This window comes from Fundulus heteroclitus, unplaced genomic scaffold, assembly GCF_011125445.2.
Source record: "Fundulus heteroclitus isolate FHET01 unplaced genomic scaffold, MU-UCD_Fhet_4.1 scaffold_123, whole genome shotgun sequence".
NCBI classification, from domain to species: domain Eukaryota; kingdom Metazoa; phylum Chordata; class Actinopteri; order Cyprinodontiformes; family Fundulidae; genus Fundulus; species Fundulus heteroclitus.
In genome coordinates, this window is record NW_023396535.1 from 102860 (window position 1) to 114988 (window position 12129).

At 37.6% G+C, this 12129-nt stretch overlaps 1 protein-coding gene across 2 annotated transcripts in view; it reads right to left on the reverse strand.

Annotated features, from left to right (window-relative positions):
• Nucleotides 1-12129, reverse strand: part of LOC118558329 — a 125071-nt gene that overhangs the window by 84377 nt on the left and 28565 nt on the right. The window lies entirely within an intron of this gene.

Sequence of the window (12129 nt, forward strand, 5' to 3'; positions counted from 1 at the left end):
TAAGTGTGGGGTACAGACTGGTTGGCAATTTTTTAATCTTGTTGTACTTGTTACAAATGATAGCAAAACTATAATCTATTCTATTTGCTTCAACCTTAGTCCCAATTTTCAAACCATTCTTAAAAATATGAAGAATAATTTGATGGTTTTCCTTTGGGGTCTATTAACTATAGGTAATATGTTTGAGCGAGCCAATACTCACATGATGATGACTCTCATGGGCTGAATCTTGATCTTCTAGATAAAAAGAAACCAAATCATTATAATTATTTCCATGAAAACTATTTAATGATCATATTCAACTTCTGTTTTTTTTTAACCACTATCAGATGAACTACACTGTGGTTGCTATGGAAACAGCTCTTCCTTATTCTGAGAAAAGTTATTTACAGCAGAAAGATCAATGAGATAAAAATGAACATGAACACAGCTCTGTTTAGAGAAATGAACATAGAGGATGGGCAGTTTATTATAACTAACAAACACAAGTATTTAAACAGTCAGAAGTACTTGACTGTTTTAGAAATACACAGCAGTCAAAATAAAAATACATGAATAAATAAATAAATAAATGAAAACTTAAAAAAAGAGCCAGAGCAACCTGGCCAGCATCTGTGAAGGTTAGTTGCCTTTATTGGACATTTCTAAAATAATGTCACATTTGTCCAGAGACATCACGGTTTCCCAGATAGTCGAACAAGAATAGTGCAAACTAGAATGGCAACAACTGCAATACCAATCATTCTAGAAGATGACAATGACCCAGGAGCTTTATTTTAACCTACTTCACTCTAAAAACCCAGCGTAGAACAGCTTAAACATTGGTTCAAATGCAGAGGCCTCAAAATGAGTGAAAAGAAAGCAGTATTATCATTTTGCTGCTCACTTGTTGAGCGGCAGAAAAAACAAGATAAAAACAGAAAAATGCATTTTGTTAGAAAAAAGCAAGGCCTTAAAATGTGACTTCATGTTCACAAAGAAACCAAAGAAGCTGCAACAACTGACTCACGAAAGTTGCAAGTGACTTTAGGGACAAACAATTGGTGAACAACTCAGATCTTTACATAAATAGAATATAATCAAGGAGGATTAAATAATTAGAAAAACGACTAAGTAGTGAAATGACTGACTCCGGATTGGTTCTTTTAGACCTACTGTTCATTACATGTGAAGTATGTTCTACTGAACAAATACGTTAGCAAGGCTGGATCTCTGATAGAGATTCTGGTCCTGGACCCAAGGGCCTAATCCGACTTGGGAACCATGTAAGGGCTGCGAAACTAGTAGCGTCAATGGAGTCTGTGCCTTACATATTTTAGAACATATGGTAGGAGAAAAAGTGGGTGAGAGGACACTTTTATTTTAAATCTGGTGATTATTTCAGGACAGTTTCTACATAAGGGGAGAAATGGACCAACAGCCCACCAACAGACAAATAAATCTTTGTGGGCTCATGAACACAAACCTAGTGTCTGACAGTTTTTTTGTCTTTTAATTTTGCTGATCTATACCAGTTTTGGTTCTGGTGAGCTTCAATGTGGTTCTGATTCAGCTAGCAGGATGATGCTCCGTATACCTTTGGTTTTGGGTAGCTGCTCTCTGCACTCTGTTGTCTATCTGCACTTTTTGAAAAATGTATCACTGTAATTATCCAGTTAAAGGTTGCAGCTGATTATCTTCTTGGACACAGCCCAGACTCTATGATTAAATAATTATCTGTAGCTTCAGCAATGGATGCAACAAAGAGCCCAATCATAAGAAGCTGTTCTAAACCACATCAGCTGCCCATACTGAGAGGTCTTTTTCACCCTCCATCCTCTAAAGATGTTTTTAGTGTAATGTTGGTCCAATGGTAACTGTTGCTGTGCTGCAGCTTGAACAGATCCTGACTTTGACTTCCACTTGCACTGGACCCCCCTGAAACCTGGCTGGCCCTCCCATATGAGCCAACCAGGAGGGAGGGCCAATCTAACCCCCAAGAAGGGTTGAAGAAGATGAGAGAGAGAGAATGGAGTCTAAAAGAAATATTAGGAACAGATGAGGATAGGAGGAAAACAGTAATTTAGATAAAGCATTGTTTTTATTTTTCCAAAATACAAAACTAAAACATAGAATATAGTAGGTGGATGCTATAGTTAAACACTGATGTGCAGCAAATCTAGTACCTGTTGTGGTGCTGTGATCCTTTTTAACTCTGGTTTTCCTGAGTTTGATAAAAACAGCAGCAAGAACCACCAGCAGCAGGAGAACACAGATCACTGCTCCAAGGATGATGATGGTTCTGTTGGCAGGAACTCCTGTTAAGATACAGAGAACATGATAGAGAACATGCAATGCAGAAGGTATAACAAATCTGAATGAAAACAAAAATATTGACATATATCACTCGACTTCAAGAAACAAATTATTTTTAGGCTTATAACCAGCAGATGTTCAGTGAATATATTGCAGACTAAAAGCTTACAGGAAGTAAGAAAGGTGTAAGAAGTAAGAAGGCTACAAGTTTATTTAAGGAACCTTTACTACTACAAAATAAATATCACTCTATGAAAGTAATATAATTAATTGTTTTATCTATTAAAAAACAACAGATCTGGTTCCAGTCCAGGCTTCACTCAGATGATAACAACACATCATGATCTAAACAGCCAACTCCATGCAGGGACTTCAGGGTTAAGAAGGACTGATATCAGCAGGTATAAAAGTCAATGAGTTTAGATTACTCACTGCTCATCATGTTTAAATACACATCTGTGTCAAAGCGTCCTCCATCCCAAAGCTGACAGGTGTAACGTCCAGCATCCTCAGCAGTGATGTTGTTGATGATCAGAGAGCAGTTATTGTCCAACCTCAGCCTGGCAGCTCGAGCTGAACTCTGAACTTTTCCTCCATGAACTTCATGTTGACGCTCCATGTTTTCAGCTCTCGTATAAAACCAGTCAACAGCGGAGCATGAGAGAGATGATGAAGGTCTTTTACAGGACAGAACAGCATCATCTCCAGCTCTGTGGTAGATATGGACTCCTTCTCCCCTGATAACTGCAGAGAAAGAATGTTTTATACAACATTTAGCTGTTAATAATATTAGTCTCTGTGCTTTTCTGACAGTTTTCACTTAAAGTATGAAATCTGTTTAAAAATAAACAATAAAAAAATCAGTTAATCAGTATCAGTAAAATGATAACAAAACTTTTTTACAAGAATATTTCAATAAAATAATGTATTATAGGTCATAATTTGTAACCAAACTACAGAAATCAAGATCTAATTCCAGTTTGACCATTTTATGTCCTTTTCTCAGTCTTTGAGAGTTTTCTTCAGATCTGAAGATATTGATTTTATTTCCTTCTAATGGTTTAATTACTGGTTACACATTTTACTGGAGACCAACATCAGTTATAATCAGTTCAGAAGGAAAATGTGTCAAATTATCCTGAAATTTATTCACAGGAACAGGTCACATGTACAAAAAATAACTTTTAGGATGACCATAAAAATGTGTTAGTGTGAAGTATTACTTGTCATAAAACCTCAGTTTATACTGAAGAACTGGCTGATTTAGTGGCCTTTAATTTTAATCTTTAATATTATCTAATCTGGGTACTGACTGAACACATAACCCACAGTCTGAAGTCTCTGTGGACGTTTCTAAGCTTCAGACGCTTATCTTGTTTCTTCCTGTTTGGTTTGACTTCCTTCTTTTCATTTTTCTCCTCTAAACAGCAGCTCTGTTTAACCAACACACCAATCACCCTCTAGAGTTAATAATAGGAGTGTAACGGTCCACAAACATCAGGATTTAGTAGATTTAGTCAGGGAGCAGTGGGCTGCCTACACTGAGTGGCATCCAGGGATCAATCTGGAGCTAAGGGTCTTTCTCAGGGAGCCATAGTGGCAGTCTGTGGATCTTCCACTCTGAACCCAGAACCTCCAGAACACAAGTGCAACGCTCTGACCACTAGGCCACCAATCCTAGAGCTGTATTGTTCTACCTCTAGTCATTAATAATGTTTTCTTTCAGCAGGTTAAAAAAGATAAAGAAATTTGGAAAGAACTGAAAACAGAGAGTTCATTGATTCAGTTCAATTTGGGTCTGAAGATCTAAAGCTGATCATTATCTTTATTAAAAATAAAACAGCACACATTTGTACATTATTATTCATCCTAAATTATTCCAAAGTAAATAAAGGAAAAGCCACAAGGCTGAATTATTGTCAGTTTTCAATCTGCTCTCACACGTTTTCATGTCTTTAGTTCCATAAATCTCACTTAGTAGCCTACCGCTGTATGAAAAGACTGGCTTTGATTCATGGAGCTACAACCTTTGTCCTCTTTGCTTTCATGCAGGAAGTTTCAGTGTTTTTGAGCTACAGCAGATAATAAAAGAAGGTTTAAAACTATTTATATACAATACAAAACAATCACAAAAAATTCAAGTCATTTTTGCTTTTTATCTAATTTCCTCAATAAATAAAATACATCCTACCTTCAAACTCAGGTGTGTAGTGAGCTTCTATCTTCACTGTGTTTTCCTCAACAAACTGGCAGGTGTATCTTCTGTTGCTGCTGATCTGAAGCTTCACAGTGAGATAAGAATCACAGCCAGTCTGTCCTCCAGACTTGAACCCAACACCTTCACCAAGCAGCTCACTTCCTGTCTCATCCACCCAGAGGAGGCTCTTCTCTGGACAACGACCCAACCATCTGTATCTCACCAGAGAACACTGTAATGTGAAATCTCCATCCTTTGTTGGATCAGTTGGAGATGGAAAAACTAAAAGAAAGTGAAAACGTGTAAGAAGAAACTTTCTCTAAAATGAGAAATTTAAAAAATGCGGCTTTATCCAACGCTGTGAAAAACAGAATAGGAAAAATAAATTAAATTAAATTAAATTTAAAAAAAAATACAAAAAAATCCTTAAAGAACTTCAGATGTTGTTTACATGTTACTTTGTGATCTGCAATAATATTGCAGCTCTGAGTAGTTATTAGTTAGAATTATGGATTAAAACAAAAGTTTTGCCTCGCCTTTAGCTCATTCAGGAAGCAGCAGACACCCAACAAAGGTCATTCAACAAAAACACAGTTGGGGGCAGAAATAACATTAAAAACACATTGAGTTTCATTTGATCATTGTTTGATATAAAAAAAATCAATTCAACTTATTAACTTTTTAAATATCAGATATCTGACTGTAAAGTCAAACTAAGTGTGGACTGATGTGTGGTTGAAGCCATCACACAGCGCTGAATAAATGATTCATTCTCACTCTGACAGAACAACATTTTAACTTCTGACTGCATCAGATATTCATCAGAACTGCTGATGTCAGAAACATCTGTCCAACACAAGTATTTCACAAAGTTAATCAGAAGGAAAGAGTCTGACAGCGTCAGATCCTTCAAGTCTACAAACTCACTGGTCAAAACACTCAGAAACACACTGCCATCAAAGGTTCCTGAATCAGGTCGACACATGTACTGTCCAGCATCCTCAGCAGTGATGTTGTTGATGATCAGAGAGCATTTACTGTCCACATTTAACCTGGCAGCTCGAGGTGAACTCTGAACAACTTTTCCATCCTGAACCTCCAACAGAGAGCTTGAGCTTGGATCTCTGCCGTAAATCCATTCAACAATGGAGCATGAGGAAGAAGATGAAGGACTGTTACAATGTAGAACGACATCATCTCCAGATCTGTGATAGAGATAAAGGTCTACTCCTCTGGTGCCTGCAGCAGAGACAAAGACACATTAAAGTTTTACACACTTCATCCTTCACAAACACAATCATGAAGGTGAAATAATATTTATGTTGTCATTTAATTATTTTGCATGGTGTTTGATTCATTATGTTAATTTCATTATATACAACCCTGGAAAAAAGCTATTCAGGACATTATCATGTCAATAATTGGGATTTTATGTTTGAGATAAAATAAAAAAATGTTGAATCCAAATTTTATAAACTTGTTTTTATATATTTGATCAAAACCTGATTGACTAATAAATGCTACACACATGAACTTCTCCAAATACTAAATGTTAATTCTCATATCTCTATAAATATCACAGTAAACCAAAGTGTCCTTTAATCTGTCTCAGCCTCATTAGAAAGAAAACAGATCTTTACCTTCAAACTGAAGCACAACGATCAGAACCAGTTCCAGAACCAACATCTCCTGTCCTTCTATCAGCTGCTGAACACTGAGAGACTTTTCTCTGCTGCACATCTGAAAGAACTGATGTTATTTCCTCTTTGTGGCTGAATTAATATATGATAAGATCTTCACACTCATCAACTGATCTGTCATTTTGCTCTCATCACACTTGTATGATTTTCTCAGAAACTGACAGAAAACCACTGACAGAACGAACTAGTTTCACAAAGTTTAGTCAGAAAAAAAGCATTTAAACTACATTTAATTAATTCACCTTATAACACTCAGATCAACTAAAGTGAGCCATGTTTCAGCTGAAGGGTCTGATTGTGAAGAACATAAAACAGGACAAGTTTTTTTTTGTTTATATTTTTATGTTCAACATGATGTAATTTCCTCAGCATGAGGCGTCAAAGAGGAACTGTGACGTCTGCTAATGAGCTGCAGTCAGTCCACTAACAGCCAGCAGCTCTGAGACTCTGCAGACAGAGCAGTTAAACCGAGTCAGAACAGAATCCAAACAGGTCAAAATGGACCCCTGACAGCAGAGGGGTCAGACTCAGGCCTGCAGGCCAAATATGACCATGAGATAATTTACAGGGTATATTAGAGCCGGCCCACTGGTAGAAAGACCATTCACAGCTTATACTACAAATCCCAGAATGCTCTGCTGGTGAGCTGAACGACTATGGAGATCCACAAACTCGTCTTCTGCTGATATTTAACAGTGACCTGATGCTACAGCCAGTCCCACAGGCCTGAGATAATACTGAATGTTTGCAGTGAAAGTATTACAAAGCTGTTGTTTGTTTAATATGTTTTTATTCTAATAGTTAAACTAATAAGAGATGATTTCAAACACATTGGAGAACACATGAATCTGTCAGATGCATGTTTGCTGATCGTTCATATGAAACTAATCTGTGGAGGGAAACAAAATGCTGCAGTTCAAGGACAGATTTTGGGACCATATTTGGAGATCTGACCTTTGCAACTGTAATAAAATATCTTACATTTCCTAAATTAATCTAATTTGACCCTGATTCCACAGCAGCTGTCTTGTATTCAGTTAATTCCTCAAAGAGTAGCATCCGTTGAGTTTGACTGAGCAGTGATGACCCCTCAGTGTCTGTAGATACAGGTGACACAATACTGCTTAGCAGCCTTCCTCTGACTCAATACGAACAGCAGTGGCTGCAAGAGTTCCCAATCCCTTCTCCTATGATAGAAAATGTCAACTGCAGAGAGGAAATGCAGAGTACATGAGAAGCTAAACTAGACTAATAAATGTTGCCAGACATACTGCAGAGATGAGCTGAGACTAAATGTGCATACACACCATACCCTAAAGATTCAGTGATATTACTGAGGAACTGATAAGAAGCTTCCTGCCTTAGAGAACCACTGCAGCATTGACAAAATAATCTGCCTAAGTCATCACACGCAGTGGTGAGGAAAGCAGACACTGTTCTGAAAACCTGCAGAGCAACAGCATCTGCACTGCAGTGTTTGTACTGACTTTGTTGGACAGATGAAGAGATCTTTCAGACCAAGAGAGGGCCAGCAGCTCCTCACACCTTAGTGGGTTATAGACCTGAGGAGATTCACACAAACCATCTGATGAGCCTTTTTATTATAAGCAATAATTCCTCTCTGACTGGATTACTTCAAGTTAGAAATGGGAGCTATTCTAATTTAGTTTTAGGAACATTTATGGTTTTTATTTGTAATCTATTTTAGTCACTGAATATATTGAGTTTGTTGATGTTCAGTAAGAACAAAATGTATCCATAAACATAGTGATGACTTTAGAATGCAGACGTTTCTCAGCTGCTCTTCGTATTTGAGAAAAACAAACCTGTGCTTTGGCTGAGGACTGTTTACTTTTATACATTTTAGAACACAAGTTTTTGCAAAAAGAAAGTGTTAATAGAACAATAAAAAAGAATGAGTGAAAGAGTTTTAAAAAAGAATGTGTTTTGAGTAAATCAAAATGCATGAAATGTGAGCTGGAGAGGACTGATGATGATGATGATGATGATGATGATGAACAGGTCTGTGGGGAAACCAGCACCCAATAGCTGCTTCACACCGCCCTCAGGTGGCCACCTGAAAGAACAACAACACCAGACAACCTGACAGAAGCTTCAGCTCTGTATCAATATCATTCCAACACTTGAGAAATAGATTCTCCAGATCAACCGTAGGTTTCAAAGACTGATGTAGGTGAGTTTAAACAGGCAGAAGTGAGTTTTTTAGCTGCTTTCTTCCACTAAAGGAATGACAGAATGTTTAGACTTTAGAGACAGAAGCAGAAAACTGATTAGGAAATTTTAAGCTAAAACTACAGAGAAGTTGGACGAAACAAACCTTTAATAAAAAAAGTAATAGTTTATAAAATGATTACAATAAAAAAAGGTGATAAAGACCAAAATTGGAGATTTTATTCATTTATTTGCAGAAATAAGACAGCAGGTTGCATCAAGTCTCTCCAAGCAGCATTCACTCCTCCTGAAAGAGCGTAGAGCCACAGTGGACAGTCGTCTGCATTGTTGATGGCTTTGCAGCAATCCCTCATACTGAGCATGCATGAAGCGACAGTGGAGAGGAAAACTCCCCTTTAACAGGGAGGAGAACCTCCAGCAGAACCAGAACCAGGCTCAGTGTGAACGCTCATCTGCCTCGACCCACTGGGGCTTAGAGAAGACAGAGCAGAGACACAGAAAGCTCAGAAGCTCACATTGACCCAGGAGTACTTTCTATGTTAGAGAAGACAGAGCAGAGACACAGAAAGCACAGAAGCTCACATTGACCCAGGAGTACTTTCTATGTTAGATGGTGTTGAGAATAAAAAATATATCTTAGTTAGGGTTACTGAGGAAAGCAGAGTTGGGTCTGTCCATTCCTGCTCCAGCGTAAGATAAACATGGAGTTTTATTGTCCTGAGGGGGTGGTCAGAAGGAGAGGGGGTCAGTCATCCTTCCACTGAGCCATGCAGGAGGAGTTTAAAGTTGATAAAAGGAATGTCTTGGTAAAACTTACTTCAGACAGACAGACTTATCCACCGGTGAGAACAACATCTTGTAATGGTATGTACTCTGTCTCCATATTTAATTTCTATGAATTAAATATGTATTTAAACCGTTCTACCTCTGATCAATGATTCCTTATTTTATTGTCAAATCTTAAACCGGGGTAAAAATGGGCCTTTAGTAGCGAAGCAGGATTAGGCCAATAATACATAAATCACAATTTGGTCAGCCGTGACCCGGATTTGACATTAAAGTGGAGGAACATTTTGAATTTGGGCACGAAGAAGTAATCACTCACAGCAAAACAGGGTCGACCCGAAAAAAAGTAAGGAGATTTTGATTCTCCTATTGGCTAAAGATTAGATGTAGGCTAAATCAAGTGTTGCTGTAAATGAGAAGCTTTCTTCTCAAAATATCAGAGGCTGAACAGTACAAATAGGTTTAAATAGAATTTATGTTGAAACCGAGAAATGAGAGAATGAGAGTTATCTGTATGTCCACGTCGGAAAAACCGTAAAATAAGAGAAATAAAAAATATACAGTTAAAACTTAAATGTTGAAGCTGTAAAAGAAAAGACAATAAAAAATATAAAATACAAAGATAAAACAAAGTCTCGGAAGTTGGTCGCTCCCTCTCCAGGACTGACGAGTCTGGTGAATTTTAAGACTGAGGTGGAACGTTACCTCGGATAAAGGGGACTCTCCACAGAAACGTAGCGATAGGAACGGCCAAGAATACAAAACCATCTAAAAGTTGAGGCTAAGACAGCAAGACCTTTAAAGTGAGCTGTAAAAGAAGATAAACGATTAAAAAAGGGGCCCCAAGGGAACATTTACATTGTTCTCTAGCATCAGAACGGGGATTCTGATTGCACGACGATTAGACCGAGGTGGTATTAAAATGAATAGTTGGTTTCGTCGAGTGGAAGGGTATTAAAAGGAGACCCTCTGCGCGCGCAAGGCTGTCTGTCTTAAATGTTATATTTGTTATGTCTTGTCTGATGTTTTGAATGTCTCGGTAATATGGGATCCATGGTTTTGAGAGAAGGAGAGATTGGTTGGACCCTGCAACTCAGCGGAGAGTGGGGGTGTGTATGTGTGTGTCTGTGTCTTCATGAGGGTGTGAATTTCTCCGCGTGCGTGGGCCTCAAGATGAGAGCAATGACTGGGGAGCAGTTTAATTTTGTTAAGTAAAAGTGATAAGTAAAAATATGGGTGAAAAACTAAGGGGAATTTGGAAATCATTAGAAAAAAGATCGATGCATTAATAATGTTTGTTGAAGTGCAGGAGAACTTTCAATGCAGTAAAACGTTTGAGGTATTGGCTGCAAGCTGTATGGGTGAGTTGCATTGGAGAGCATGAACAGCTGCATTTTGGTGAGTTTTGGAGAAAACTTTTTATTTTGAACTGTAGCCTAAAAGTTAGAAAGTGGTTAGAAGTTTGGAAAAGTTGTTGAAAATTTGGCGGAACATTGAACATCTGTTTGAGGCATTATAAATTGGGAAAACACAAAAAAGGGAAAATGCCTTCTGTTAGAGTGTAATTTTAACTAGCATTATCTATTGCAAAATAGCGTTTTAAAATGCCTAATGAATATATATACTTTCAGACATGAAATATAATTTGCGATTAAATAGTGATTAAATGGTTTTCATTGTTTGATAGCCCTAGTTATAATAGATAAATGAATAAATATAATTCATCAGACTTAAATCTGGCTGATTAATAGGGAGCAGAAAATAGCCACCCTATAAACTTTTGCTCATTTGCAGGCCTGGGAAAACCACATTAAGCAGAACTAAACAGAGTTAAAAGTTGGGTTAAACTGTACCTTAATAGTGTGTGCAAACGGATATTGCGGTTAATTTGACAGATTTTGTTAACACTGCATTTAGTCATGAGTCAGTTTTGAAGTTATCCTCAAATAAAGCAGCTAAAATTGAGGAATCTGTGACAAATGTTAATGGCGTGTATCATTTTATTATAGATACTGATATTGCAGAGCGCCAACACCTAGTAGAAATAGAAAATATTACGGGATCATCACAGGACGGTCCCCAAATCATTCATTATATGTAATCACATTTTCATAGTCCCACAAAATGCAGATGCCCTTGTTACACAGTAATTTAGAGCCCGAGGAATCTTTTTTCTTTGTTCATTTGGTAATGTGCAAATTCTGGTGAATGAACTTTTCAACATCAGTTGCTGGTGATTGTTTGTGGCCGGCAGTATTTGACTTAACAATTTACTAAACACAGGCGCATAACTGATTTTAGAACTGTTTTAAAATGTACCTTTGGTGTTTTTTATATTTTTTTCCTTGATAGATGGAGTTACACAGCATTTTCTTTATACACTTTAGCAGAAGGTTCCTGAGTTTGACTGGGACTCTTGATATCTTCTGAAAAAAATCAGTAGGCTGGATCTAACACACAGGTGTGGATCCTAAATAAATCAGTCCAATTTAGGGGAATTATTTAGAGTAATAGTGTTTAAAAAAAACGTGCCCTCTTCAATATCTCAGCTGATGAATTTCAATCTTGATACGCTCGCTCAGACAATATTTGATACACCATTTGCCTGTGACTCAAAGGAAGGGTGATACACAATGCTTGAGTTTGTTAATTACTAAAAGTTGGTAAAATTACAGTTATTGGAAAACAATATAGGAAGGAGTGACAGTAAGCAGCTGATTCCATCGAGAACTGTCTCTATTTTAATTTAAGGTGGGGGAGCTCCCTCCCCCCTGTTTTTCTTTTTCTATCTTAATTTTGTTACAGGTCTGTTCGTTCTGGAGTATGGACACGTCTGACATGAGACGCAGATCGGTGCCGATTTGGGGTTGGAAGAATGAAACTGAGCATTTACAGCCGATATGTGTGTCGTGGGGCACCCATCACATCTGGGACAGTTGCTTACGCTGGACACTGGGC